Source organism: Corvus hawaiiensis, chromosome 5 (assembly GCF_020740725.1).
Source record: "Corvus hawaiiensis isolate bCorHaw1 chromosome 5, bCorHaw1.pri.cur, whole genome shotgun sequence".
Taxonomy (NCBI): Eukaryota; Metazoa; Chordata; class Aves; order Passeriformes; family Corvidae; genus Corvus; species Corvus hawaiiensis.
The window spans coordinates 49,861,960-49,888,144 of NC_063217.1; the positions used below are offsets into that span (position 1 = coordinate 49,861,960).

The following is a 26,185-nucleotide window of genomic DNA, read 5'->3' on the forward strand; positions in this document are numbered from 1 at the left end:
CAATGCAAACAGAATCTTCTTAACAAAAAGCAAATGAGGAATTTTTATAATCATATAATTACAAAACTTTATCTACTTTAGAAGATCAGAGACTGAAACATTGAATGAGGACTACTTTTATGTATAAGAATAATACTTGATCTTATTTTCAGTATTGCTAAAACAGCATATAATTTGAATGCCTCAAATGTGATTGCCAACTTGTGCACAGGTTTTGTTCTTCTCACATCATTTTAACAGCTGAATTAAGCTCATATTCTGAGACTATGAAGAAGGGGTAGCAAAGAAAGTCCACAGCAGTGGACTTCAGTATATAAATCAAACCTTTCCCAAAGGTGAGCTTTTTTTATGACGAAATACCAAAACTTTTGCAAGCTTTGAATTCTTACACCTACATGAATCAATTCACTAATCTGATTATAAAATGTGAAAAAGGCTAAAACTTGTTGCAGCATGCATGCATTTCATGATGTTTGCTCCCTGCACTCCTAATTCCCTGAGCTCCGTGCTCCCTTTCGAAGCACTCTGCAGCTGCTTTTCTGCAGCCACCCTGCCTGCCTGCCTGCCTGCCTGCTGAGGCTTCCTTTAATGGAAATCAAGCCACAGTGGGAAAGAATCCATTTTCAGAGCTTGTCCATGACAAAGTCAGGGTGTTGTTAGGGCATGCACCTGCAGCAGGGAACCGAAAAGCTATTCAGGATCACACATCATAAGCATAGCCAATGTTTAGTACTACACAGGACAAAGATTTCATAACAACTCACTCAGGACAGGAAGGATGCCATAACAATTTAAATTAGAGGAGGATGCAAAGATTTTTCAATTACCCAAGATGGAACTTTTATTTAAAGTTAATAGTTTCCTAAATATGACTTCGTAAATGAAATAATTTTATCATCTGGCCGAATTTCACTGCTTCCTTGCCTAAAAAGAGTTATTAATACTTGATCAGTACAAACAAGCATTACACCCACCTTTCAACTAAAAGTAAGAATGTTGGGCAAGAAAGCAAATCCAACTGGAAGATGTTTCCACAGGAAGTCTGACTGCCTTTATCTTCCAGTGAAAATGAAAACCGAGAATCCTATTTATGTCACTGCTGTTACAACCTTTGCAACATTCCTGTGACTCTCCATGGTAATTCACCATGAGAACTTCACAAAATTGTATTTCTGTACAAGATGCAGACATCATGTCAGAGCACACATAGTAAATCTAATCTGCCTCCAGGAAACAGCAGTTTACTAAGAAAACTTGCAACAGAAACAAAAATCCTTTTGATCCTCAGAAAGCTTGTGTTGTGCAAGGACAGCTTGCTTGCAGGTGTATGAAGCCCATGAAAGAATAGGGAACCTGGGCTTTTATTAATTCATTGAAAGAAAACCTTCTTCAAGGTAGACTTGAAACTGTGCAAAACTTTCTTTGTTGAAAACATAGACATTAATCCTGGTAAATACTCAGATCTGACTGATCATGGCTGAGTAGCTGTGAAAAAATAACAGGTACTATTTTAAAAGGGAGATTTTCAGTGAAAAAGACTGAAGGTAAAACATCTAATATTGATACCCTTTTGATATATTTTCAAACAGCATGAGACATATTCCTGAGGAAGGAATTTATGAGCCTTAAATAAGAGTGATTTCTAACTGAGAGAATGTCCAGACAGGGACATATTGGGCTAGATGTGGATAAATCACTGAAACCTCTTCTGAATTTGATGTAATTTTGTAAGAAATCCATTTGATGCCTTTAGACACATCAGTGGTTGTATGTTTTCCACAGTGTTTTCAACTTCCTATAGCAAGAACAAGTGAATCAATAAAAGAATACTAAAAAGGTGGCATAGGTATCAAAACCCCACAGTTAATCTCAGTTCAGATGTATTTTAGAGAGTGCAAAATTAATTAACTCTTCAGCTGGCATCCCACCTTTTGGCACTCAGATTGATCTTAGAAGGCTCTTAAAAAGGCACAGTGAATCATGCAAAGTTTTTTAAGTGTTTCAAATTTTCATCCATCTTGAAGATTAATTTTCATTTCCTGTTGCGTAAACCCCAATTTGATTACCAGTGCCATGGATCAGGTGACTGTCACCTTTCTGTGTTGTGTGCACCTCCTCTCCCCAGTACAAGAGAGACACATGGACTTACTGCAGCAAGTGCAGCAAAGTGCTGCTAAAATGGTTTAGGGACAGCAGCATCTGATGTACGAGGAGAGAAGGAGACAGCTGTGACTGTTCAGACGAAAGAAGAGGAGGCTTCTGGAGATGTTATCCACGTGTATAAATATCTAATGGAAGAGAAAAGAGTAGGGAGCTGGGCTTTTCCCAGTGGCATCCTGTGAAGACAGGAGGATGTGTATTTTACAAACTGAAACACAGGAAATTCCATTTAAGTACAGGAAAATAATGGTTTTTTTGCTGTGAAGGTTGTCAAACACTGCAATGTGATGTTTAAAGATGTTGTGGAGTCTTCACCCTTGAAGACCCTAGAAATCTGGCTGGACACCACACTGAACAATGTGTTCTAGTTGACCTTGCTTTGAACAGCAGGGTTGGACTAGCTCAAGTCCAGAGGTAACTTCCAACCTCATTCTTTCTGCCATTCTGTTATCCGCCAGCATCCCCAGTTCCACAGTGCTGGTGCCTGAAGCCATCCAGGCTGAGCCATCAGCTGCTCAGCACCACAGTATTTCTGTATTTTCAGAAATTTCAGTTGCCATGGGGGAGATGATACATTTCAGAGGTGCTTCTTTGAAGACATCTGATTTGAGAACTTGAATTAAATACAGCAGATGCCAGTAAATGGCAGTTTAGGAGTGTTAATTATGCTCTGAATTATCATGCCCTTATATTTGATTATACATATATCTTAGTACCATTACATATAATACAATCTTTCCATCTTACTGGTCAAAAAAAAGAACTTTATTTCATAGAAGAAAATTAAGAAAATGTAGCCATTTTTAAGTGTGACATAAGTGTTTCTTAAATAAAACGTGATATCTTTTTTGGTATTTGTAGGATCTTATGAATCTTATGGAAGGAATTCATCTGTTCTAATTTTGTTTGGAGAACTAACTTTTCAATGGATAAAGTAAAATGAATATTGCCTTGTATTAACATTTCAATTAATGTAACTTGAAATATTATTTTCTCCTTTCAAATATTCACTGCAAAGATCCTATTCATAAGCATGTCCTTTGTTTTTATTTGGCGCAAGTTTGCAAGCCATTACTAGTACACACAAAACAATTGTTGTGACAGGGATGAAGAGTGGCTTTCCTAGAACTATGGGAGACCTTTGGGTGCTGATGATTCAGTTCCTCACCAAATGTCCAAATTCACCATTCTTGTCCAGCATTCGTCACACTGGTCACAGCAGGTTTACACTGCAGTGATCATCATATCTAAATCTGCACGGCACATCCTGGAATAGGAATTCTCTGTGAAACAGAAGCTCTTACTCCTTTTGGTACAGAAACCTGATAATGGAATTCACTTATATCAGTTGCTCAGAAGCTGTTTCTACTTTTTTTTTTTACAGAAATGTCTGGTTCCCTGAGGCAAGAAAAGTGAGACTGAAAAGCAAGAGTTAGGCTAGTTTGCAAATGAGGGCAAACATTAGCAGGGCCATGCCTTGCCTTGAGACTAATTTTTGTTTTTGAAGGCAAGACACTGCATCAATGCATTATCTATTAATACAGTAATTTTATGAGGTACACAATGTCCTATGCTATTTATCAATTAAATTTCATATTGCTTGTCAATAACTTCAGAAACGGCAACAAATTGGGCTTTGGCAGATTATTTTCAGTTGTCTAACTGGTGGTTGGAGGAATTAATCGCTTTAGCTGACGGATTTCTCTTCTTTTAACACGGCAGGCAGGGAAGCATGGTGTGAAGCAGATATATTTATTAAACCATCTTTCAGTTCTGACAGTCAGGGAGGCAACAAAACCTTGAGTTTGGTACCCTCTCTTGTGTAAAGCTGGTCTGTTCAAACCCAGTTGGAGATGTGCTACTTTTGTTTTGGTTGATTTTGACACTCGCTTCCACACAAGCTTGTTAAGGTACAACATCGAGTGAGCCACAAGAAACAACACCCCTTTTTCTCCTGCTGTGTAGGTATGGTGCTCCTCCAAACTCATCATTCAGCTTACAACAGCTATTTTTCCTGGTGAAATCTTCTGTTTGCTTCCATGTGACTCGATAAGGCAACTGTTCCTGTTGTGAACTCAGTCACTGTTAATTGCCCAAGCCCAACAAAACTATTTATTATCCAGGGCTTCTAAACTATCCATTGGTTCCATCCAGTGAAAATACCATGAAAATGCTTTGGTAATGATTTAAAATTTGTGGACTTATCATTCTGGCGTCATGCAAGAATTAGGAACGTAATTTCAGACCAAGCCAACTCTACAAGGAGAGTTTTATGAATTTGTGTTCTAAATTGAAGTTGGCCACCTGATATGATGATGTTGTGTAAATGCTTTGGTTTTTTCTGTGCTTATCTGGAACGGCGCTCCTCTTCGTTCATTGCTTAACTATTAGGTTAAATAGTAGCACTCCAAGGCTACAGTTAAAAAGGTATATATCACATATTGTGCGGAATAACACTAGCAACAAGTAAATCAAAGCCGTGGTAGAGAAAATGCGAATAAAACAAATATGGCAGCACACGTTTCCAAACAGAAGGGTATGTCGAAGGATACTTCTATGCAAAGGACGTCAGTAACTACAGCGCCTTGCCCCCGATGACACAGGTTCCTACTCGCGCGGAAGCCGCAGACAGAAGCTCCCGACTGCGCAGACTGACATTTCTCCACATCTAAAGCGTGCGGTGCCGCAAGGCGAGAGGGCACTGGCGGGCCCGGGGCTATCGGGGAGCCCGTGTCCCGCCGGCAGCCCCCGGCGCCCCGCGCCTCCGCCAGTTCCCGCGCAGGGGCCGCTCCGCGCCGGCCGCGCTCGGCGGGGCGTGCGCGGCTCTACCCGGCCCGGGCCGGCCCGGCGGGGCCATCGCACCGCCCCCGGCCACCGCCCCCGCCCCGCCGCCGCCCTGATTGGGCCCGCGGGAAGGCCCCTCCCGCCGGGCCCCGCCGCCGCCGCGCCGCGCCCGCTCCCCAAATACACCTTGGCGGCGCCGGGGAGCGGCAGCGGCGCCTGCCCAGAGCCCCTCGGCGGGGCTGCGGCCGCGGGCACCCCGCGCCATGGTGAGTGACGGAGGCAGGCAGGGAGGGAGGGAGGGAGCGAGCGAGCGGCGCCCGGGGCGCGGCGAGGGGCGGCGGGGACCCTGGACAGCGCTGGGACGGGGCGCCCGGCCGTGGCCGCGGGGCGCTCGGGGCGCGGCCGGGGCCGGGACCGGGGCCGGGGCTCTCTCCGGCCGGGCGGTGATCGGTGCTGAGCCCCGGGAGCGGGCGGGGGGGCGCGGGAAGCCCTCTCCCCTCAGCGCCCCGAGCCCCGTTCGCGCCGTGCCCCGAGCCAGATATGGGCGTGAGCGAAACAGGCTCGGTTCGGGGCTGGAAGCGCTCGGGGAGCCCGCTCAGGGCTCCAGCCACGAGGGCTACTCCGGCGGCCTTTGTGCATTGTGAGGCTTTCTAAGAATTCACAAACCGCTGGTACCCGTCAAGCTAATTCAACCCGTTCAGGCTGCTGCTACTGCGTTATGCTTAGGTAAGGTTTCTTACTCGGTTTTCAAAGCAATTTGTATTATTCCACCTCATGAATTAGACACAAACCTGATACATTTCATCACATACTTGATGCTCTAACAATAACTTCATCTCTGCATCTGCTATTCCAATTATTTCTTCTTCCTAGGAAGAATAAATGAACCCCCAACCTGTGTTGCATTCATGATGATTAGCAGTTTTTCAGTCAATTTTCTTAGCTCCCCTCTTCTTTCCATTTTATCAAGACTTTAGGCTTGTAATCCCCTTTTTTGAGTGAATAGAGTTGTTTCTGTGGCTAAAGCTCAGTGACCATTACTAGCCTACATTTAGTATTCTCTTTATAAAATCATCCCTATCTATAATCATGAGATGCTTGAAAAGCTCTTCTCTCATATATAAAGGAGTGCTTTTATATGTTTTATATACATCTTATGTCCTGTCTCAAGCTTGATCTAATGCTGCTTCTAAAATGGCTCTATTTTCAGAGCTGGTTACTTATTCTCTGGATGTAGTAAGAAGGCTTTCTAAGTTCAAAGGATGATTTAACAGGAAAAAGTCATAAGCAAGGATGCAGTATGTCTGTAATGCTGTATTTGGGCTTTTCACTTCCACTGGACTACAGGTTACACTGTGCTGCATGTAGGTTGGTCTAAAGACAAATGGTCAGACATTTACTATTTGGAATACTAGTAGGAAAACAGAAATTTTTATTCACTTAGATTTTCCAGTATGTAGTCTGAGAATACAGAGCTACAGAAAAATGTAACAGAGAAATTTTTCATAGCAAGTGTAAGAGTTTAATTATATTTGTATAAATAGAACAAAGTGTTTTACTTACTTGGAAGTGGTCTAATCTTAGAATTTTTTGTAAGACAAAACTCCCAATGGAGCCACTCCCTTTTCTTGTTGTTAGAATTAAGGTGATTTGTTTCCAAACTACAAAACGTAGTCATAAGGAAACATACACTTTAAATCATATAAATGGTTCTATTACTTTTCTAGGGTCAGGAACAAAAGGTGGTGACAGCGTGTACTGGGAAGAGATTCCTGTAACAGACTATTTTACATAATTAATCAGAGAAGATAAGCAATTCAAGCATCCAGAGAATGTGTTTAAATGTGTTACAAATGTTCTCTTTGTAGGGAGGAGAATTGTAGAGACGTTTCTTGCTTGGATTGTGTTGCTTTGGGGTGCTATATATGGCCATACGTTCTGATGACTGTTCTCCTCACTTTGCCAGTAGCAAGAACCTTAAATGAACCAGGTGATTGTAAGGAAGCATGAGGAGTACTGTAGCATTGATATAAAAAATTTGTGCTCCCCATTCTCAAAAAAAAAACCCATTTGCTGAAATCATGTTCATCCAAAGTAGGCAGGAAAAGTATGGAAGGAGAAAGAAGGAAAGCACATATTGAGATTTCCTGGTTGTACTTCTTTTCCTGTGGAAATATGTTACTTGCAGCTATTATGAGTCATGACAATGAAAGATCAGGAGGCAAACATTGGAGGAGAAGGTAAGGAATTTAGTTCTACAGTGGTTTTTTTACCCTTATTTGATGTCAATAAAATGTCTGACCAAAGTCTCACCTCCTCTCTCCCATTGGCTCACTTGCTGAGTACTCACTTAAATTAATCAAGTTTTTGATGAAACACTGAAAATGAGAAGTCAAAGTTAGTGTCCATAAAAGTAAGTGCTAAGGTTGTGTATATTTGTCTTATTGCGATTAATGCTTTCTTTAAAAAATCTGTCCTTAGCCTTCTGTGACAGTCTGTTTCAAAACAGATCCCATAGTGAAATGAAAACATAAGTAAGAGTTGATAATAAAATCTAATATGCCAAATATCAGTAGCAGTCAAAACCTGGTTATGTCATGCCCTAAAAGATAAAATATCACTGTTATTTTGAGTATGAATGCCATCTGTTTAAAATTCTAAAAAAACCAACCGAGACTCAAAATAAGCAATCCAAGAAGCCAAGAGCGAGTTTATGGCAAACACAGCTATTTTCCTTTTAATTGGAAAGACTTGTTCAACAAAAACTACTGTAAATTTTATTGTACTTTAAAAAACCCTCAAAAACTAAAAATCAAGCCCCTCAGGAGTCTAAGCAAGCATATGCAATGTCCTAAATTATCGACAAGGAAATATGTGTTAGGAGGTACTGGCTGTATTTTGTAGCTACTTTGTAGACTAGCAACAGGTTTTAATTTTTCTTTATAAAACCTTATTCATTTAAGAAAAGTTTAGTATAGGTAAAAAGAAATATTATTTTAAAAGAGTTTTTGGAAACTACAGGACATAATTTGAAGTATTTTGTTATAATGTTGTAATCATTGCGTTTCAGCTTGCACATTTTATTAGCAAATGAAGTTTGAGCCATTGGAGAGCTGCCATTAGAGTTTTTTTGCTGCAATTCCTTGCACATTTTGTACTTTTCTATTTACTTTTTAAAGACCTTTATTGTCTACATGTCTTTTAAAATTTACTGCATTTATGTAGATGTTTACCATTTCAATTAAGATTTTTAGCATTTGATATTAAATTAGGCCAAATCTTATATTTGACATTATTTTGAATATTCTTTCTAGCTTGTCTTCACCTTTTGAGATATGGCTGTATGATGTATGTATGATGTATATTCAGCATGTTTTGCATGAATAGTTGTATGACAAGTAGAGATTCAAGTTTATCATTAAACATAATACATTTTTAAGTCAGTTCAGGGCATAGGTTTTTGTTCAAGAAAGCAACACTGTTCAGGGCAGAATGTTAGTATCTATTTGATTTTAAAATTACAATAGGTTTTAAGCATGTGGTTAAATTGACTAAGGCTTCTAGCTATGGTGTAAACAACAAATTAATTTTTTCTAATAAAGGCAGCAAACTTTGCTAGAAACAGCAGATTTTCTGTAAGGTTTTTGTTTATAGATTCACCTGCTTTGAGACAATTGGAAAAAAAAACGTGTTAATATCTGTAATTAAGACTTTTACTTGTACCGTAGGTATTGACTGCAGCTCATTTGGTAATATGCTGTTCTTCCATTTTTTTGGTTGTCCTACTCGGGTGATGGCAGGTCAGTGCTAGGAAGTGGCTCACCACACATGTTTTTGTACATGTGGTGTCTAGAGCAAACTGACATCTTCTCCCTTTTTGTAGGAGTGCACGTTTCACTGTTCTCAGTTGTTCTGCTGCTTCATGACCTAAGTCAGAGAAAATATCATCTCTAGGGATTAATTTTACTTCACCACAGAGAGACCTCACCAAGTCCTGTTCCTTGATTCAGACCCCAAGCACCTCTGTGAGCTTTAGGGCCTACACAGGCCTTCAGTCTTTGAGAGAATCCCACCCTATCAGAGCACAGTATTTTGTGATATTCACTTCCACTTGTTTTTCATTCATATTTCCTATTACATGATAGTTTTGTTAACTGGAATAGGTGCCCTTGCTAAGAATATTACTGCTTTCAGATTTAATTGAGATTTAGTTGTATTTTAACTGACATTCTCATTTGATTCAAATACCCCTTTCCATGGTTCAAACCTTCACTGCTACTTTTAAGCACCCTCCCAGCTTCTTGAACTTGGCAGTATTGTGGTACACATTCTTCTTGATTTTACTGCTCTGACTCTTTAAATTAGTTCCTTTGTATTACTTAATGTCAATTTGTGAATTGATTTTCTTCTTGCATATTCACTATTCACACTCGAAGTAGCTGCTCCAAGAGAACGGTGCCCTGCTAGTAGAAGCATTCAAACCAGCCCCTTCCTGCAAGTCAACCCCAGGAGGGTAATTCCTTACAGGGAGCACACTAAGCCCAGATGATAACCAAGCTGTGACCTTATGTGGTATTTCTGAGAGGGTATTTCTTTCGTGAGAGCCCCTGTCTGTACTTCCTGTGCATATGTATCTGCCTGTGAACGCAATGCTGTGCTGTCGATACTTGAGTGACAAGGCCACTTTTCCTCTGCCCTAAGGCAAGAGGAAAAATGCCTGGGGACTTGCATCCCTGCATGGGGCTATGGGACACAGAGCTGTCCAGAACCATCCCTTGGGATGGTTTGGCTATGCCTTGCACTTCATGCATGGCTATGCCCATTGATTGTTTCAGCTAAGTCTGTATAGAAAATAGGTCAGCCATGCAGTGGCTCAGGAAGAGAGCTTTAATTGTGTGGTCGTAATCTAGAAACAGGACGTGTATCATCGTGGAGAAGAGTGGAACCACTTCCAAAGATGTTATCAAGCATTGTGGAATCTAGCACTTAGACAGCTATTTGTATTAGAGAACTGCAGGGAGTATCCTGTGCGAGTCATCCAATTGCTTCCCTGTGAATAATGTAAAAATTTCTTGTTAGAAGGCAATGTGCTAAAGAATTCTTTGTTTATTTTCCCCTCCACAATGGAAATTGAAAGAAACATATATTTATGAAGTGAATCTCTTCCTCAGCCCAGTTCTGAGTTACTCAGAACAAAAATGTGTCACGCTTTTGGGGAAAATGTATTTTGTGGGAATCCTCCTGGTGTAGTTCTAGAATGTCACTGATTCTAGGGAGTGCAGTAAAACTAAGGCTTCTGTGATGCCATGTACAGTAGTTGCTGCTCAACTCGACACTTTTAATGAATAATAGCACAGAAACAAGTTTCTCAATAGTGTATTAGACAGAAGTGTGTTGTATAGAGATGACTGCCTTTCTAATACTGACCATGGTAAACATGTGTTTAATTTCATTTTAACCTTGCATTCCATTTGGCACTTGATAGAGATGGAGACTGACAAAAATTGTTCAGGGAAAGCTGATTACCCTCCTTGGCAAATACAGAAACTCCTCACACACAAAAGAGCATTAGTAAAAGCCTGAATACAACAGAGGAACACCTCAGCAATATTTCTAGTTTGTAACTTGGAAAAATTGGGATTTTACATTTGCTCATAATTATTTCTATGATTTGAAAACACAAGACAATATACTCAAGGTGATGCCTTCTGGTTTATAGGGAGGGACATCTGCTTACATGAATAGCTGTGTTTTTCCCTAGCCCTGACTGCAGGCATCCAGGAGCCTAAAATACTCATTGCAGTTCCTGTTTTAAATAGAACTGCTAAAAATGGCAAAATTTCCATGTCTTTGGAGAAAGCATGTATCAATCTAACTTTAAATTTCAGGTTTTTTTTGTTTTTGCCAAAATTGTCTTCACAGTTGTCTCTTGCCTCTTTGCACTGGCAAGCTGAAAGTGGAAAACCGTTTGCCTTCATGATAAGAAAAATCTTTGGTGGACTGAAATTGTTGAAATTTTAGTGAAAATAGAACCATTAGTCCATAGAACGAACTCACAAGGCATATTTAGAGGTAGGATTTTAGAATTTCCCCATGGGAAGAATGGTATGAAGGGAGAGAGTCTTATGGCTTAAGTAACTTAGCAAGGCTTTTGGTCAATGGGGACCTGATTTTTTTTCTCAAAAACGTCAGGAAATCTTGACAGAAATAATTACAATCAATTATAGTTTGAATTAAATGCTTATTTTGGTACAGTTAAAGGTTCCCAAACAAGTTGCATGATATTAAAAACCAGACAAGGGGAAATACATTTTCTTTAAGGAATTACGAAGCCTTCAGAAGTAACAGTGACATTAAACCTGCTGTGTGTTAGCTGTGAAGATTTAGTGTGAGGGTACCTTCCTTGTTCTGCTTGTATATATAGCACCTGCATCCTTTTATGAGTTCTATCTGCAAAATCTGTTAGAATTTTACTTGTGTAAAGTGTTTTCATCCCATTGTTCTTTTTACTATCTTGCTGCCAATTTTTATAAGGTCAGACTCGACTTCTCTAAGTCACTCATCTACTAAACTGCCCAAGAAACTTGTGCAATCTCTTAACTTGTGCTAAGACATCTGGATTGACTTCTGAGCTCAGCTTCTTTTGTGATCTCCAGCATGGCTTATTTCCCCACTTAGAAAGGAGGCATAGTTATGGTCCTTTCATATCCCATTTTTTCTGTCTTACCCATTCAGGGGGCAAACCCTTCAGGTCAGACTTCATCTTGTGCTGTATATTTCTGTATGGCCCTGCTCTTAATTGGAGCCTTCTGGCTTAAAATAAGCAAGTAATAGGCCTACCAACAGCAAAAGAGAGAGCAGAATGCAGGGTATTAGTGGCACTATTTCTCTGCTAAGCAACCTGTCCAAGGATGAACTCACAGAAGGTTAAATACCAGTCTTTAAATGTAAGCAAAAGTTCTGTAAGAATTTTCAACCCATTGTGGTCTTGATGACTAAATAGTGACACCTTCATGAATGTTAGAAGGTAATGAAATATTTCCCTTTGCAGACAAAAACATTGGGTTGTGCGGTGGCAATGAAACAACACAGAGGAGACCAGTCTTCAGTCTCAAGTTATACACAGTTTGCAAAACCTTTTGATGTGCTCATGAAGCAGAGACCACATTTGTAATGTGACACTGAAAATCTGCAGCTGATCTGGAAGTTAGTATCAGCTTTGATCAGGTTCACACTTTCCCTGTATGTCATATTCTCCAGATCTGTGGGAGATGCAGCACAATAGCCAACTATATGTGGAAAAAGTCATTGACCATAACAGTAGTAAATTTTAGAAGCAACAGAGGCATGGCTAGTCACACTTTGAAGTGTGCAGCTATACCATGCATGAGATAGAGGTGGGTATCATGAGACTGACTATTCTCATAGCAGATTAGAGACTGGCACTCAGAAATGCCAGTAAAAACTGGCCTTAATGGTTGCTTAATATATGAAATGTGGTTTCATGATACCTTCCTTTGAGTTTCTCTTTGAAAATTATTTTCATCTTTAAAATTATTAGTTCCAAGTAACAGTAAGTTCTAAGCAAAAATGAGTTCAAATGATAGAGGCGAATTAAAAGGAAAAAATATCTTTTCAAATAGGCTTTGAAGTGGTGAAGAGCAAGGACTACTGATAGGATACACGATAGGATACATAGCAAAAACTAAAACAGAACATCTATCCATGCCCATGGTGTGGGCAGAATTTTGTTAGCAGTTAGTTGGTACAGGGAAAAACAAGATAAACTGAAATGAGAGAGTGGTAGTGGCAGAAAAGCATCTAATGGGGTTAATACGTTTAAAAAAAATAGTAGTTAGATTTTATTGCCATTGTTGTAACCTACTATATGGTAAATGGCTGATCTCTTTAATGCTGGAATAAATATGCCAAAAAAGGCAGTTGTATGGGTTTATGTAACAAATACTCAGTGTTTTCTTTCCTGTTACACTACAGTAATGGAAAACACTCATAATCTTTAGTAAAACATTAATAACTGCATTCAGATCTTTAAACTTAGGTTTGGCACTCTGGTGTCTTTTAGCAAAGAAGCTGCATTACCTAGGAATGCAATCCTAATATCAGTTTAACATAGTATGGGCATTGTGGGATTTAGATGCCTGTTATAAACAGAGCTGAAACCCCAGAGCAAAGGTTTACAACATGAGTGTGCTGCAAAGATACTTGTGATACTGGGAGAACGTAATTTCTCCATTGCCACAAGATACTTGTAAAGTTAGTGCTTGTGTCTCGTTAAAGCTTGTCAGGTCCAAGTATTTTAAATAAATGTTTTGTATTTTCCACATCACCTAAACTGTAAGCAGAAATGTCAAATATTTCTGGCCCCATGTAAAGGAAGATTATACACAGTGCAGCAGACTTTCTTTCCTCCCTGTTTTGTTTTTACCTGTTGAGAGTGCACACTCGGCAAGATTCATGGTGCTTCAGAATGCTCTAGAATGCCAAAATGCTTAAAAAATACTGTCTTCATCTTGGCAGGAAATTCTTTGTGAAGGAGATACTACCTCTCTTTATCCTTAAACTTAGGTCTCTGCTTTACATCTTCTAGGAACTCGTGCATCTCATTTCCTCCCTCTGCCCCAGCTGTTCCCATGGCTGCTCAGCCTTTATTCCCTCGGAAAAGGGGGATCTTGCTGTGTAGCATCCTCTTTCTGTGCACGTAAACAAATACAGAGGTGGAATCTATTATTTGTTACATAATTAATTTTTTTTCAAGGGCCCAGTGCACAATACTTTTAACTTTCCAGTCAAAGGAGCAATCAATCTTCACGATTGTATTCAAATAACATTCAAAACCTATTTGAAGTACTCCTCTGAGTACATATGCACTTACTTTGGCTGGAATTTTATTTTGGTTCATTTTTAGGTTTTCTGCCACAATTCACTGTCCAGATGCTCTGCTCTTTCACCTCTGAAACAGCTGAAGTGTTTTCCTTGCTGGCTTGGATCTACTATTCACAGCAGCAGTATGCAACACAACAAGCTGGACACATTGTGTTACATGGCTCCATTTTTTGAAATGAATGTAGTTTCTTAATATAATGAGAGAAAACAGGTGTTCAGTGGTGGATTTCCATTTTACAGATTTAGAAAGCAGCACATACAGAGTGGTTATTCTTTAACATTTGGTGGGAAATTGTACTTAAAGGACCTTTGGTGTGGGACAGCCACTACACTTAAAGTGAGCCTTAGGTCTCTGGGTAGCTGAAGTGTTGAGACAAAGATTTTTATCAATAACATTTGATTTTAGTTTGGATTCTCAACAAAGTAAATCTGAGATGACTCTGTTGCTACAATTTGGCTGTTGCTCCTGTTTGGGAGCTCCTCCAGACCAAGACTCTCAAGCTGTGTTCTGTGCTCATTTTGCCTGAGGACTGAAGCCCAGCAGTGAAGCATAAATTGCCACACCTTGAATTAAGAACTGGGTGCCCATACAATTCCTTACCTTCTGTGGTGACACAGTGGGAGGAAGGTCTGTCTTATGGGTATTGGTGATTGCTGACACCAGTGCACTTCCATGCCGCCTCACTGGAATGCAGGTCAGGGCCTTCAAGGCAGCCAGGTAAGTAGTGCTTCCATCCTGGGATCTCAGATACGTGTGCAGCACTAACTGGTGTTTCAGAAGGCCTGATGGAGAGAGAAGAGGTTCATTGTAGACATATTATAAAACACAAGTGAAACATCTTTAAAAAAGAAAATGTAAAATTAGGAAACAAAGCCTTAAATCGATAACAATGGACGTCTGGCCTTTGTGTTACAAACCAATGCCATTCAAAACAAAATACTAGAAAATAACATAGGAAATGTCCAAGTTTAGGAAGTTATTACTTCTTTATTAACACAGAGCAGCCTCATTAAACAATGCTGCAAAACAAGGTATGTCATTTCCAGCCTCCCAATAGATGCTTGTGCGGCAAAGCAGTGACACTAGAAATTGAATCTTGACAGCCAAATCAAGGTAATAAACATATATCCTTCTTTAATTGTGCAACAGAGTGTAATATATAACCAGCAGAGTTGGTTGAAGCACAAAAACAACAACCAAAAAAATTCTCCTAAAATCTAAAATACTGCTGGAAAGCTCCATGAAATTAGCATGTCAACATGTTCTATAGGCTATACTGACAGATTACAGAAAAATTATTTGCCTGAGAACCTACCAAATTTCAGTGGATTTGTAGTAGAGAGAAAGCACTTTATCAGTAAGAGAACTGTCCGTTCCATTACAAATAGTTTTGCTCTATTGCCCGTGTTTTCCTTATTTCTTATGGATTTTTTGTTCCTCATGTTCTACTATAGGTTTTCTTCTGGTTTTTCCTCCTTGATCCTTTATTCTGTCTGTATCTCCCTTCATTTTATCTCTGTTCATAAAGAACAGCACATACTGCAAAATAAATAAGAAAAAAAACAAAAGAAAATCTGCAATCTGAGAAATGAAGACAAGCTTTGATCTTTCAGACTTTGGTAAGAATATTGTGATGTTAACATTGTTGCAGCCAATGCAGTTATATAGGTTGTGAAATGAAGAAATGTGGGTAATTCTAGATACCCTGCCTAGAATAACTCCAGGAGGATTAACCTGTGGTTCATGCAGTGCACAATATCCGAGGACCTTGCACAAAAATTCACAAAAAAGCAGCAGAAGAATCCTTGCGGTTAAAATACATTTAATTTGCCTCAATAATTAAACCCTGAATTTGTACCTCAAATTAGAGGCTGGCAGTTGATACATATGATCAAAGTTTCTGCACTGTTCTTTGTTAACCTTTTCTTGGATTTCCATTCCTCTGTATCTCTTAATCTGTGGTGAACATGGCCATTATCTCTGAGTTAATTTTGCATTCCTTCTCCCTGCTGCTCTCATTTGCATGTGCTGACTTTTCCTGTGCAGAAGTAATCTGAAAAACACTCTGTGCAATTTGATTTCTTTCACATGCTTAAAAGAAGAGTTGAATAAATGGAACGGAAGGATTTGAAAGATCAGTAAGTGTGATAACTTCAGCAATTGCACTGGAGACAATAACAAGCATCACAGATTGGCTTCCTGTTGAATGTTCAAAATCTGCTTCTGGATTTATTTAATCTTTAGTTTTGTTACAGAGGTGGTATACATTAACAGCAGGCTAATGTTAGTCATTAAGTGCTTATTTGTTGTGATTAACAAGATTAATTTCTCCTAATACCACATGTGCAGGCTCAATATTTGACAAAAGCTCTCATCTTTATGTAGCTTCATTATTTTAGTGTAAAAAGAAGCCTGTGTTTTTAAAGACAATATAAATTCACATATTTACCTAGCTTTCTGTGCTTTAAATGCATATCTGCTGTATTTTGCAGAAGAGTATTAGAAAACAACTAAACAATATACTCAAAGTGGTATTGTAATGTATTCCTAAAGCATTCAGTCTCGTAGGATACTGGTAATATTTTCAAAGGTAAGATGCACTGCTTTTGTGTACTCAAAGCTTTTTTAGAAGAGCAGATTTTGAAAGAGGTGGGCTATGAATAACTATATCTGCCTGTACCATTGTGTGCAAAATGACAGGCCAATCAGTGAAATAAAAAAGGAAGGTGCTAATTTACAGTGCACATGGGCTAAATCAGCATTTCCAATTATTTTTAAACATGTTTTGTAGCAGAAACCATCTGTAGGCATTTAACCAAAAAGAAAGGTGCCTTCTGATCCTGCCCTGCAAATACCATGGAAGAGAACAACTGGGAAAGTAGCTGACTTCTCTGCTTCTTCAGAGCTGCTTTTTTCTGCCATGGGATATACCTAAAGCAAAATCAGTATCTGTATGATGGCTGTGAAAACACTGCTTCATCCATCTATTCGAATGGGTTGATTACACATCTTCAATCAATATGTTTTTTCAGAAAAGGTACAAGGACATGACCTCAATGCTGCAGGACAAACCATTTTTGCTAATTAGAAGTTCCTGTTTTTACCTTCCCATGCATAGTTTTTAACCTTTCTGTAATCTCAAATGACCTCAGTTCTGTGATTATCGCATCTGCACACTTAGCTGCAAAAACCCAACATTAAAAAGACAAGGTTGTATTTTGGTTCAAAAATCAGAAAACATTCAATTTAAAAAGCCAAGGTCATATGTTTGTTCAAAAATAAGAAAAAATGCAAATTAGTATTTCAGGGACAGCAGTCACAGACCTTTTAGGTTTAATCCTATTCCTGCTATATCCAGAAATCTGCTGTTGACTTCGATGGGAGTTGGCAGGAGTCCTTAGCTATGAATAAATATGAAAGGTAGTTGTCAGTGATTTTCAGTGCTAAAATGATTTTATAGACATTGTAAACAGAAGTGACAGGTGGCAAATACCCAGTCAGAAAACTCTGCAAGTGAAATCTGCTAATGAAACACTTTTCTTTCTACAGACCTAGTTTTCAGACAGTTCTCTAAGATCTGTGGAGTTCATGGAAACTTTTAGTAATTTTATTTATAATACTTTTAGTACTTTTATTTATAAAACTTGCTGTTCATTATAATTTAAAGCTGTGAACACAAAGGGAATATTTAACCATATGCACTGTCATTAGACACTACAATCAATGTTTTATGTTGCCCTACAATGCTCTAGTATATTTAGGAAAATAATATTTATGCAAACCTATGTGTCAGTTGTAGAAACAGTTACATGAACTTCTGCAAGATCAGTATGTGTAGGTACAAATCTCAGCAAGATAATTGTCTTTCAAGAAATAAGGGAAATTTTTTATCATCTCTGAAAGATGCTTCACAGTTAATCCAGACCATGGTGCTCAAATGAGAAGTTTCTTCATGCATTAGAAATTTAGAGTTTTTAAACAGTTTATTATTTAATTTATTGATAAAAAGATGCAGCAATCCTGGCTAAGTCATGAATACTAGCTAAAGATTTCACTAATGGTATGGGATAAAAGGTTACTAGATTTCACTTTCATCATTAAATAATTACCACTTTTTTTTTACTTTATTTGCTCCTAAATAGCACTTTTGATCTATGAAATAAACAAAAATCAGATTTTGCAGACATTTAAAGTTAAAGGTCCAGTTAAATGAGTGAAGTGCTATGCATTGCTAAGTTTGAGAGATTGAGCTGTGAGTAGGTATTTGGAAGGAATCAGTAAGTACAACATTTAACAATGACTTCATGTTCTAGACCCTCAGTGCTCCTCCTTTTGTGGATTCTAATTAAATTCCATTGGCTATGGGCAACACTTTGATCTTTACATTTAACTCCTGCTGACTGTCACAACCACTGCATGTCCTCAGGACGAGTTTTAATTCTTGAAAAGAAGACATAAACTTATTTTTCTTAGCTTTTCTCTTACAAGTTTTATGAAAGTATTGTACTTTCAAGGACTGCAAGTGCAGATTGTGCTATATTTAAAAATATATTCCTTCAAAGTGTGAGAATAATTTCCAGATGCATTGGATTGCTTGCCCTCATTGCAGGAGCCCTTCAACTGTTTCCTCATTTGGGCAGCCGGATCACTCGAGGTCTCATCAGTTATGTCAGTTCAGTATCAGTATTTCTCAAAAAAACCCCAAAACCCAAGCCAGAAAATTGAATAGTGCATCATGGTTGCATACAGGTATCTAGTGTTTGTTGAGGTATCCTTATCTGTGCCTCAGGAAGAATGGCTATGAGCAGTGCAGCTGCAGGGCTCCTGCAGTGTGAGGAGGCCGTGGCTCTCGGGGCGCTATCTCCATTGGAAGTTGCTTAGCTGGGGGTCCAGCCCTGCTGTGGGCCAGGGATGAGGGGGCATGGATGTGCCACAGCCGAGGGCTGCACTTCATCCTGAGCGTGTGACGGAGGGAGCAGAGGATCAGGTGCTGTGAGCCTGCCTGCTGGGCTTGCTGGGGAGTGTTTTCACAGAGAGGTTTTGACTCACAGGAAGAGAATATTTTTCCCACGCTGTCTTCTCAGCATGTTATTTGGTCCTAGCATAGGAAAATATTTACCCTACAAAAGTACTTAATGTGATACTTAAAATGGCAAATATGCATTTTATCAGCAACATTTGGGAATCGATCCTTCCTTTAGCTACATGCCAAAACATGGGTGTAGTAATTAAGGTCCCCTCTTTGCTTTTAACTGAAACCAGAGATGTGGCTGCGATATAACTTTCACATCTGGAGTCTGGGCTTCTCCCAGGGGTATATTTGGATCCAGGGACTTGCTTCAGACCATTACAGGGAAATGAGTCAGTCACAAAACCAATATAAGAAATATAGTGATACTTTAAAATGAGGGGTTTGCCGTGTCATCAAGAACATTAGTTTCAATATTAATATCTAGCGTTTGATGTTATTACACAAATGCAAATATTTTAAAGCAGCAGAAATGTCTGTCTCATGACCTTAAAATAAGACATATTAGTAGTTTTGAAGTTGACATGTATTCTGTGAAACTTATTTTCAAGATAGATGACAAGATAGAGAAGTAGATAATTTTTTTCTCACAAAACAAAGGTAATTATTTTCTTCATCTCCTGGCTTGGTAGCTGTCTCATGTTGCAGATCACAACCTATTCAACTTCGAGCACAGAGCAAACACTTGATTGTGTCTCTGCTTCTTAAAATACTTTATACAGAAGAGAAAGGTAGAAAGGTGAGGAAATTCCACATTATGTGGGGAGAAAGATTTCTTATAAAGCAAGGTCTAGATTTTTAGCTTGCTGTAAGCAGTCATATAGTCATATGGGACAGTCACTGGGATGAGTTACAATACTGAATTTGGATTTACTAAAATGTTTGGACTGTTAAAACAATGATGGATTGGTATGATTTGTATTATTTTATCATAGCTGCTTTACTATCTTTTACTTTTGTAATCACTGCAATTCCACTAATTCAATAAGATCTGTGGTGTGCTGTGGTATTTCCTTATTGTCAAAAGTATGCTGTGACTTACAGAAAAATATTGACTCTACTTGTATTAGAAATAGCCCTAAACAGAGCTCTGTCTGGTAATGAGAACACTGGAACTGGGCTTGCACAGCACACAATGGCAATCTGTGCTTTGGAGAAAAAATGGTAAAAGACTACTCTTAAAGGGCTCTGAGGTAGACAGATCAGAACCAGGATTGACGTGAAAGAAAGAAGGGTGGAAATTTTGGGTGAACAAGCAGGAAAGTTAATGCCTGGCAAAGCATATTCCTTTTGGGAGCTGGAGTGGAATTTGAGATTGCTGAATCTACTAATTTCTTGTGAAGTCCACTGTTCAATATCATGTCTTATCCGGATCTATAGAGAGGATAACAACCTTTCATCAGTTATTGCCTTTGCTCAGGTAGCAAAAATATGTACTGTGAAAAAACCTAGAATCTTTCAGGATAGAAAGGAACTACTTTGTAGAGTAAGTAAAGCCAGTGTCTACACTGACACAAGGGTGGTAATGATTTAGGATTGAATGGTCATGTACATTAGGGGGTTTCTAGACCTCAACTCCTTTCCTATGCAATACCCAAACAAATTAATGCTTTGAGGGTTGTGTACCCTGGACATGTTTAACAATGAAGCAACTAATGAAAGATTAACTTACTTGTACAGGATTTAATAAGACTAATAAATACTTACTTTGACTTCTTAAAAGATGAGCTTATATATTGATGTGGACTTGAGGTGTTTATTCTTAGTATTTTAGAAACCTCCTTAAGATCCTTGGAAACAGACCAATCACCAGGGCTTTGATTTTGTTGCTACCCACAGCACTTGAAGTAGAAAAAAATAAGATACAGATATTGTACTGCATATTATTTAGAAAAAATTACAAGATTTAGTTATTTTAGCTGTGTTTTTCAGCTGATAGGCAGAGCAGCTGAAACAGAAATGAGCTGCTACTGATAGGGTGGGTGTTTGGTCCTAACCTGTCTCACTAGAAGCTGGTTGTGTTTTGCCCGTGCCTAAAAGGAGCAGCTCCTGCCTTGCTCTCTGCAGAGGCACTGACTGGCAAGGAGCAAAAGGCAGGGATTTCTGAATCCCACAGAGATTAGAGCTGAGTGGGAATAGCAAGCCTCTTTCTTACATGAAGGCAGAAGTTAACAGCTGCTTCTGTGGAGGCAAAGGCTTCCACACCACTCCTGCAAGTGCTGCACTCTTGTACTAGAGAAAGTTAGATTCAGTCAGCCGTATCTTTTGACTGCTGAAAAAACCCTAATTTTTTTTTTTTTCAATTCTTGCTCAACATGCAGCAGTTCATCTAACAAAGGGATATGTATAATTTAAAATTTAAAAAATGGCATATCATCATACCATATTCTGTCTTACTGTGAGCAAAGGACTCTGCTTGTTGTAAGAGAAAAGTATTTAATGCTGGTTTTAATTTTTGTGCCATGTCCATAAATTAAGATTGTAAACTACCTTTAGCTACTGTTGACAAGTGGTATTGCTTAATTATTATAAATGGATGTGTTAATATTAGGGGTTATACTGTATGATTGATTCATTGATCTGTATTGCAAGACAGTGTCAAGAAATGTTGTAATAAAGGAAATATGCAGAAGCAGCCAGTACAAATAAACATACAGGAATGCATTTTGACTGTGAGACAAGTGTAGATGTAAACTTAGAATGAAATGTTTGTACAAAGCATTTTGAGCACTGTTAAGTTATTCTGCAGCTATGACTATAGTGTGTAAAGTCATCTTCATTTTTCTGAGTGGCACAGTGCCATGTTGTATTCAGTCAGACACTAAATAAATTGGCTGCTTGTAGTTAGATCTCACAGCAGATTTTTAATTTTAATTTTCAATTTGTTTCCCAAGGTAACTATGACATCAATTAATGTGTCAGAGGTGGAGAATCCGCATTAAACACTGCTTCTCCCCTGGGATGAGCTCTCTCAAACAATGTTTGGAGAGAAATTAAAACCAGAAAACTTTTTTCATGTTTCTTTTCTTTTATTTATGATCAGAAAATGTCTAAAGATACAGTGAACAATGGGAGAGCTGGTGTTCCTCATTCCTGAAACATGTCTGCAGGTGTTTAACTTAACCTGTGATGTGTGGTATCATCTTTGTCGTACCATTTGAAGGTCCATTATACTGCTGAAATTCTTTATAATTTCTACACTGGGGATTCATTATCTTTCTCCTGTCAGACCTTTAACACCACTGTCTAATTACCATCTGAGTGAGACAGATTTTTGTATAACACAACAGACTTTTTTTCTGAATATTACTTAAATTAAGTGCAAGATGCACTTAGGATACCAGATGCAAACTTGATGTTTTAATAAAGGAAGACCTAGTCTGTGCAGAGAGGGTTTTTTTTTTTTCAATATTTGAATCCTCTGAAGTGTCATGGAATTAGGTTATCCACTTTGTTAATTTGCAGATGTGATTTGGGGGGTTTTATCCTTGCAGAGGTCAGGAAGAGTTTTGAACTGACCACTGCTTGAAAATTGTTATACCTGTCAAATTGATAATGGTTTTGAATTGCGATCTTTGTTATCAAAGAACCATACGGTTTGTCTCTGAGAAAACAAGAACTTCAGGATTCTTAGAAAATGGTTCTTCAGAAAACTTTCTTTAGGAACTGTGTCTTCATTATTTTGACTTTAAAGATCTGATACTGGTTTTGTACAACAGCATTATTGCTAGAAACATCAGGAATACCCATGTTCTTGAAAATCAATGATAATGTGTTCATAAATAGCAACTGGCAGGAGCCCAGGGTCATGTTCAGATCAAGGGCAAAGATTCCAGTCCCCAGCAGGGCAGGAAGAGGCTGAATGTAGGTGTCCTGCAGCGCAAAGGATGGCATCACAAAAAGAAGCTGCAGACACAGTAGCTGCATGTCCAGCAGCTTTGTCAACTCGGGGATCTTCACATCAGTGCCCATTTTGCCCCAAAAAAGTCTTTTCCCATGACCATCTTCTTCCCACTTGGCAGCTTCTACAGACTTTACAGGTGTAAAATGATGCCATCACTTCCTTTACAGAACTGATTCTACATGCCTGGATATTTTTCCTATCCCAATAAATGTAATTTAATTAAAATACAATATACTGGCATAGAAGTGAACCCCAAATAGTTCCAGATTATTGTTTTCTAAAAATAGAGAAATAGTTTCATCAGCAGGAGAAAAATAACCAAAGAAACAGAAAACCCATGAAAACCATTGGTAATTGCTGAGGGTGATTCACTTTCTTTGTTCTTAGGTTAGTACAAATGCAGTAAATATTTGTTGTTATCTAATTCAGCCATTAATTCACTCTTACGTTCTTCACTGAGAAACTTTTTTAAAGAGTGTTTAAATAGCAGCATATACTATTGCAGTGTTGCATTCCCTGGGAGATGTTTTAAATGTTTAATTCTACATTTTTTCACCAAAATATATTTCAGAGTTTTTTCCTTTCAAAGTGCTGATATACTTGACTTAAGAAGTTTTAGTAGTTATTTTATAAATTCAAAATTTATCTTGAAATTTAAGGCCCAAATCCAGCAGAGCATGTGAGTATATATGTAAGATCCATCAGAGCCATAATTTAGTTTAGCTTTGACAATGGTGCATATATATATGTATGTTTACTTCAGTACACAGATCAGTCCAACTACAGAAAATACAGTTCTTTTCTGCTTTTCTTTCTTAGTATAGTAATATTTGGTATGTAATGGCTTCTGAATAAAAATATCTATACATATATATATATATAAAACAATGCTTACAGTATAAAGTACTATGTATATTTATGTATTTGGAGTATAGTTCTTGCTTTAAACTTTTCACTGCCTTATTTGCTACAGAGTGTTATTCAGCAATAAAAAATGAAGCATATTCATACTGATGTCCATGCAGCAGAAACAAATGAGTTTCTGAGTAAAAACTGAAATCAGAAATATAAAATGTTATGTAAACATTCTTCAGCCTCTTGTTCTTAGCATTGTGTTTATTGATTCTTAAAATAAGACGGTAATTTTGATAGATGTCCCCTCGAACCTGGCCTGACACCATCAGTATTACAGCATACTTTAAAAGGGGCTTTTCTGCCAAATATTTTTTGCAGCAGCAGGTCCAATCAAAGTAGCGCCTGCCTATTTCTCCTTTTATCCGTGGCATTTGTGCTGTGTCTGCAGCACTCCTCTGCTGTGCCATTCATTCCAGCTGTTTCAAAAGCAGCAGCTGATAACCTGTATCAGAGAATTAGTTATTTTTAACCCTGATACAGTTGCCATGTGACCCCAAATGCCCTTGGGGTGTCTCAGGGGCAGAAACAAATGGTGTAGTGCACAGGCTTATTAAAGCCGTATTGCCTTTGAAAGAAATAATTGTTGTATCTCCAGAGAGAAAAATGTAATACTGCTTCCAGAGTCACCAAAAGCTCTCGAGGATTATTTTTAAAGAGTATTATATGAGGATGAGAGGATCTGATTCAATGAGATACGGTCAATAGAAAATGAAAGAAATGAGCCTTTTTCAGATTTCAGGTAAATCATCTTCACTAAACCATGTCCCTAAGTGCCACGTCTGCACATCTTTTAAATACCTCCAAGGATGATGATTCTACTGCTTCCCTGGGCAGCCTGTTCCAATTTTTGAGCACCCTTTCTGTGAAGAAATCTTTCTTAATATCAGTCTAAACCTCCCTTGCTAAAACTGGAGGCTGTTTCTGCTCATCTTGTCACTTCTTACCTGAGAGAATAGAGTGACCCTCACCTTGCTACAGCCTCCTTTCAGACAGTTGTAGAAGCAGTAAGGTCTTTGCTGAGTCTCCTTTTGTTCAGGATGAACACACCCAGCTTCCCCAGCTGCTCCTCATAAAACTTGCACCCCAGAGCCTTCTCTGGACATGATCAAGCACCTCAATGTCCTTCTTGTAGGGGACCCAGAACTGAAAACAGGATTCAGGGTGCAGCCTCACCAGTGCCCAGTACAGGGGGAAAATCACTGCCCTGGTCCTGCTGGCCACACCATTGCTGATACAGGCCAGAATGCCATTGGCCTTCTTGGCCACCTGGGAACACGCTGGCTCATGTTCAGCTGGCTGTTGACCAGCACCCCCAGTACCTGGTCCTTTTCTGCCAGGCAATTTTCCAGTCACTCTCTCCAGCCTGTAGCACTGCATGGGGCTGTTGTGACCCAGGGGCAGGAAGCATCACTTGGTCTTGTTGAACCTCCTGTCATTTGCCTCAGTGCATAGATCCATCCTGTCCAGATCCCTCTGCAGCAGATCTGCAGCAGTTTTGTGCTGCCTGCAAACTGACTGAGGGTGCACTTGATGGTCATTGGTTGTCGAGGTCATTGATAAAGATATTAAACAGGGCTGGCCCCAGTACTGAGCCCTGGGAACCCTGCTAGTGACTGGCTACCAGCTGAATGGAACTCCATTCACCAACACTCTGTGGGCCTGGCCATCCAGCCAGATCTTTGCCCGGCAAAGGGTATGCTCGTGCAAGCCATGAGCAGCCAGTTTCTCCAGAATGTTGTGGGAAGTGGTGTCAGAGGCTTTATTTGGGTCTAGGTAGACGTCGTCCTTTTCCTTCATCCTCTAAGCACGTCACCTCGTCATAGAAGGAGACCAGACTTGTCAGGCAGGACCTGCCTTTCCTAAACCCGTGCTGGCTGCGCCTGATCCCCTGGTTGTCCTGCATGTGTTGTGTCATAGCACTCAAGATGATCTGCTCCATGACCTGCCCTGGCTGACTGAGCCTGACTGAAGTCAGGCTGTCAAGGTGTATCCTCCTTCTGACTTGTCATGGATGGACATTAACTTAACTAACCTCCTGTGAACTGGGACCTCCCCAATTGGTCAGGACTGCTGGTAAACAATGGAAGATGATTTAGTGAGCTCTTCTGCCAGTTCCCTTCATACCCTTGGGTGGACCCCATCTGGTCCCATGGACTTGTGTGCCTTAAGTTGCGTAGCAGGTCACGGACCATTTTCTCCTGGTTTATAGGGGCATCATTCTGCTCTCTGTCTCTGTCTTCCAACACAGGGCCTTAGTACCCTGAGGGCAACTGTTCTTGCTATTAAAGACTGAGGTAAAGAAGGCACCAAGTACCTCAGCCTTTTCCTCATCCTTTGTCACTATGTTTCCTCCTGCATCCAGTAAAGGATGGAGATTCTCCTTGGCCCTCCTTTTGTTGCTGATGAATTGGTAAAAACATTTTTTGTGTTTTACAGCAGTAGCCAGATTAAGTTCTAGCTGGGCTTTGGCCCTGTAACAAATGGAACC

General features: G+C 39.3%; 1 protein-coding gene across 2 annotated transcripts in view; it reads left to right on the top strand.

Moving 5' to 3' along the window:
* Positions 1–5,111: 5,111 nt before the first annotated feature.
* GUCY1A1 (guanylate cyclase 1 soluble subunit alpha 1) overlaps positions 5,112–26,185 on the top strand; it is a 35,982-nt gene continuing 14,908 nt past the window's right edge. Inside the window, exon 1 of one of the 2 annotated variants that reach the window (XM_048304136.1) lies at positions 5,112–5,210. The gene's annotated coding sequence lies outside the window, so the exon portion shown is untranslated. Of the gene's footprint in view, positions 5,211–5,648; positions 5,671–26,185 lie in introns of those variants that run through there. The other variant, XM_048304137.1, reaches the window with a different exon arrangement.